Source organism: Haliaeetus leucocephalus, unplaced genomic scaffold, assembly GCF_000737465.1.
Source record: "Haliaeetus leucocephalus isolate CR32 unplaced genomic scaffold, Haliaeetus_leucocephalus-4.0 Scaffold577, whole genome shotgun sequence".
NCBI lineage: Eukaryota > Metazoa > Chordata > Aves > Accipitriformes > Accipitridae > Haliaeetus > Haliaeetus leucocephalus.
Genome location: NW_010973013.1, coordinates 7,337,794 through 7,343,400, shown reverse-complemented (window position 1 = coordinate 7,343,400; position 5,607 = coordinate 7,337,794).

The window sequence follows — 5,607 nt, the reverse complement described above, 5'->3', positions numbered from 1 at the left end:
GCGGAGGGTACCGCAGCCAAGAAGGGTTGGGTTTTGTTGGGTTTTTATGTGCTGCTCTCAATAAAGAAGGCTTTTTTTTTGTTTGGGGTTTTTTTTTTTTTTTGGTCTTTGTAAGATGCTGCTGTCAGATGGCTGTTTGACTGTTTTCTTCCACTTGGTTCCTGGGAAGGGTTGGAGGCCAGTTCCTCAGGCATCTGTCTCCTGTGTTTAACCCTTTTGCCCCCTTCCCAGCTGGATCCGAGATGTCATTCCCAGCCTGTCGTGGCGTGCCCTGAGGGAGCGCTTTGCCTCAGCGCTTACTGTCTCTCTGGGCAGGCGTGTTTTGCTCTGCAAGAGGGACATGTGTCTCAGGAAAAAAATGTCCCTCTCAGATGCCCTGCAAGCAACCGCGTATGGACACGGTGACAGGCCCCCCCCCCCCGCCCCCAGTTCAGGTAGCCAAGCTTTCCCAGCGACTTTTCTGCTTTGTTAATTGGGTTTGTGCACCCACCCCTGTGGCCCTCGGGCAGCTTTGCAGCCAGCGCGGGGTTGCGTTTTCACACGGGAGATTTTCAGCAGCTGCTTCTGCCAGGACTGAGGAGTTAGGCAGGGCCAGACCTGGATGGGGATACCGGGGGGGGAATCCTGCTTTCGGATGCGGACTGCAGCCCCCTCCCCTGTGTCAATGGTCCTGAGCAATGGCAGGGTCCTGCCAGTCTTTTCCTGGGGAAGACGGGGTGGGCAGATGATATACAAGAAGCCCCAGTCTCCGCAGCGTGAACGTGAGCCAAGCCGGCATGGGGTAGGTCTTTTCCCTTGGATCCAGAGTGGGATGCTGGGTTTGGCCAAGGCGCAGACCAGACCAGCAGTTTTGCTTGCTGCACGGCTCTGGGTTGGGAGGGTTATATAGAAAAAGCCAAGCTTTTCCAGGAGGGCTACTGGGGCTGGACTTGAGGCGATGTGCACAAGGGAAATTCATATTGGGTATTAGGAAAAACGCTTCCCCCCAAGGGTGGTAAAGGTCTGAGTCCCAGAGAAGCTGCGGGATCTCCATCATCAAGAGATACTCAACCCTGGACCAGATAAGCCTTGAACAACCCAATCTAGTTAGCTCTGCTTTGAGCAGGGATGGACCAGAAATGTCCGGGATCCCTTTCCCCCCTCTGCTACCCAGAGGGGCTACGGAGATGCTGGAGGGGGAAGAGGGCTCACTTCTTGGAATGTGCTAGCTGGCTCAGAGCTCAGATTTGGTCCGGGGCTTGGAAACGGGGTCAGCTGGGCCTGTCTGGGCGCAAGCAAGTTTGCTGTCTACAGAGCAGAGTTCTCAAAAGCGTTTGTCCCTTTCCTGACGCTTGCGACGTGTCTCACAGCTGGGAGCTGTGGAGTTTCTTCAAGCCAAGGCCTCTTGGTGAGCTAAGCTGTGGTTGTGGCTGGCTCTTGGGTCCCTCTCTTTTCTCCCTAGACCTGGTGCTTCTTCACACAGTGGGCTTGGCAGCAGGTTCATCGCCACCCTGAACCCTTGCTGCCTCCGTGACCCTTCTCCAGATGGCCTGGGGCTGGTGGCATTGCGCACACTGGGAAGACCTGTTTCGGGCAGAAGTCCCGGGATGTGCCTTCTCTCCCCCTTGCAGCTCCACGTCCCTCTCGTCGCTCCTGCCCGTCCTTCCCAGTTTGTACACAACAACCCTTTCGAAGCGCGCAAGTGCCGCAGCGCTGCTGCGTGCGTGCTCTCCAACTTGCAAGTGACCTCTCACATGCGTTTGCTGTTTGATGTCCTTTCGTTCCATCTCTCCCATCCGTCCCATTCCTGTGGACTTCCCTGCCTGCTGCCCTACGTCTCGGGGAGGACGGCCGCGCGCCGTGGACTGATTCCCGCAGCCGAGTCACTAACGAATGTGTCTTGTCTTGCCTGTGCGTCCCTGTGGTATTCTTTACCTCTAGAGCATGTCTTGCCCCAGAAATATTCCCAGCTGGTTCTGCAACCGCTTCCTTGGGCATTTGTGGATAGATCGTATCGCAGCCTGTCGCTCGATCCTTCTAGCTGGACTAGAGTTCCTCCACTGCAGCATCTCATCTCATCCCTCCACAGGGGTTACCCGCTCCATCCTGCTCACTGGTGCTGTTCCTCGGAGGCTGTCTGGGAAGCGAGGGGCAGGTAAGGGCGGTTGGACGGCATCAGCCGACAGGCCAGCGAGTGACCTGGAGTCTCTGCCCCAGGCGAAGGCCACCTGCATATTGGACGCAATGAGTGATCCCTTGTCCTCCCACCTTGCTGCCCCGTGTTGGACGTGACAGGCAGGGTAGCAGGATTATGGCTGTGCTCGCCCAAAATGCTCCTGGGTGAGCTGGAGATGGAGCCAGGCACCCTCACTTGTCGGGGAGGACCTAGCCAAGCAGCATCTCTGTGATGGCACGGCTAGAGAATAGAAATTCCAAGGGCTGCTGGAGTGACATCCTTGCTCTGCCAGCTTTGTGCGTGCAGGTATTTCTGTGTACTGGGAGGGACGACATGGTTGCAGCGGGCTGGTTCTGTGAGCGGCGTCAGGATGGGGTGCTCAGCTTTATCCCAACACATCTTGGGGACTCGAGTGCCTGTTTACCACGCAGTCAAGACCTGGTGACTACAGGGAAGCACCTAAATGGAAAGGCACCAGAGCTAGGACAAACTCTAGACCCAAAGGGTGCTGAAAGGCGGGGGTTGGGATTGCGTATTTTGGGGAGTGATGTCATGAAAAAGTTCTGTATCCTTGGGGATGGGACAGATGTTGGCCAAACTAATTGGAAACAGCAAGCTGGGCAAATAACAGTTCTAGCTAAGTGCAGTGGAGGAGAGCAGAAAATCAGAGCCCCTGCAGGAGAATGAGAGGACTCAGGCTGTTGACAGAGGTAGGATCCAATTGCTTCAGCCCAAATTGAAGGAACGTCTTAAAAAAAAAAAAACAAACCAAAAAAAACCCCAGCCTTGGGAAAGGAAGACAACCTGTGGTATCCAAGGCCAGGAAGAACAGCGCAGCTCCATCAGAGCAAAGGTCCGCTTAGTGGGCCACCAGCTGCGGCCAAAATCGAACATTTACTGTACAGCCTAAGAGGATAGCAAGCAGGTATGCGCTGTCCCAGCTAACAACTCCCTAAAGCATAAGGGCCTCCAAACCAGGCATTTCCAGCAGTCCTTGATGGTTTTTCTTGCCAGAAAGTTATCCAAGTCGCCCTTACACCTGCGCATGCTTCGAGCACCCCAGGGGCAATGAGCGCACAGATCCGCTGCGCAGCTTGAAGAAGCACTTTTTGGTTTGCTCTGATTTCATCTGCTGCCCCGTGGCTCTTATGCAGCTGTGTCAGGCACCTGTGGGCAAATTAATGGGCCTTAATTGTCCTAAGCAGCCTCACGTGGGACCTCCCACCCTCTTGAGCTGCATTTAAGCTCAAGCCCGGGGCTTTCAGTTTTGTTTTAAGCAATCTTGTAGGTTAATCTGTTTTGGCCGTGCCTCCAGCCCTGTCTTTTAGGTGTATATTGTAGCCGTATTATCCAGCCCTGATTTCAGCCCTATCTCCTGACCAGGTGGATACTGGACCTTGGTTTATCGCTCGCTCTGTGGATGGACCCTGTTACCAACAACTGCCTCTGCTCTGCTCAGGTACTGTGGGACTATACTTGTTAGCGAGGGCACGGGATCACCCTGAAATACTGGCTCGTCACCCCTCGCAGAGGCAGCCCCGCTCATGCTGCTCACTGATGTCACATATGAGGGGCAGAAGCACCCCTCTGCTGACCAAAAAGCACATTAAGAAAGACCTTAACCTCATTTTATGTGTGCAGCAGTACCTCCAATCTAGTTTTTGCTGCTCACAGATGAGATCTGGCTGTTAAAAAAAAAAAAAAAAAAAGCATCTACCTGTACTCGGCAGCAGTCAAAAAAGCAGCTGAATTAGCCGTAAGAAGATCAGCAACAGGATGGAAACCATCACAACCCCAGCGTTGAGGGCAGAGGGTGTTTAATAGTTCCCCAGTAGAAATAGGGATGAAGAGCTGGAAAAGGATGAGAAAGGGCTCGCTGCAACGGTCTAGAGGAGTATCGCAAAGGGGACGCGGAGGGCTGGGGTGATGCTGGGGGCAGCTGGCACGGGCAGCATCTTGTCTGGAGGGATCCTTGGGGGTAATTGGGTAAGAGGCTTTTAGGGCATAGTGCCAAGTGCCGTGCCCACAGCTGTGTCAGAAGAGGGTTAGAAATGTGAATTTTATGACTTGGGGCGGGGGCTGTAAATGAGAACAGCTCTGAAGATGAAATGGGACTGTCAAGTGGCCAAAAACTTGGTTTAAGGTGCTTTCAGCTGCCACCGGGTGCTGGTTTGGTTAGGGTGTTGCTGGTAACTTGCGTCCTGCGGGTGATGGTGGTCGGGGAACAGGTTTTGGCTCTGCGGCGTTCTTCTGACTGCCTCGGTGAGAGATGAGCATCCCGGGAAGCTCAGAGGCAGGCTGATCCTCCGTCTCGGAAAGCATCCCCAGGATGAAGCGAGGGGAGGGGAAGGATGCCAGCAGAAGGGCTGAGCCAGCCCAAAATGAGCCGGTTCTCACCTCTCGCCTGTGCAGTCTGCCCTGCAGCCTGGGGAGCGAAAGGCTTCCCCGCGGACCCAAAATCGGAAGGCTCCGGGGAAGGAAAAAAGCGTCTACGGGTGAGAGGATCCCCAATCCCAGTACCTGCAGCAGTCGCGCGCTCGTGGGTACCAGTCGCTCTCAGCCCTAACCAGTGCGTCCGGCCGCCCTGAGGGTCTCGCTGACCCTTCCTCGGCTTGGCGTGACGGGGGGCCAGGCCTCCGTCTCACCTGTGCCAGGTATAGTTTGGGCTCAGCTCAAAGGGAGGGTGGCCAGGGCATGTGATGGGGAGGCATGTGAGTCCCAGCAGCCCTGCTGGGAGCTAAAAATGGCATGTGTGCTCACTGGAGGAGCACGGCCGGCGGGGAGGAGGGGGAGGCGGTGGCGGTGGAGGGGGGGGGGTGTTTGGTTTTATAGTTACTCCCTTGCTCCGTCGGAGGTTGGCCCCAGAGAGCAGGAGGCAGGCGGCAAAGCGCGCGCGCGTCCTCCGAGCGATGAGGCCAACGCGCAAAAAGCTTGCGGGAGATGCAGAACTTTCCCTCCGTGGGGTTCCCAGGGAGGCAAACCGGGTCTCGTGGCAGGGCTGGTGTTGGCGGAGGTGAGGTCTTGCCCCGGGTTGCAGCTCCCGCCCGTAGGACAGGGTATGGTGGGAGACGGAGATCCCTTTTCTCAGCCAAGGATGCGGCTCCGTCCGTCCTCGCAGCTTCGAGCTCCGGGGCTGCCTGGTCCCTCTTGCACCCGGTTTTTGTTCAGGTTCACACCTGAGCGGAGGATGTGGGAGCAAGAGGGGACGACGACACAGGTCCCAGTCTGCGTAGTGGGGCTGTCCCAGTTATCTCCCCACGGGACAGCCGTACCCACGGGTGGCTGTGGTACAGGATTCGGTTCTCTCTGGCCTCGAAGGCAGTTGTGGCCCATCCTGGTGAACAGAGACCCCTTTTTCATCCCACCAGCGGTCAGCTGGTGCTCCGGCGATGCGTATTTGGGTCTTATCTTGCCCGGTCCTGTATCCTGAGCACCCGTGGGAGCCCCAGCCC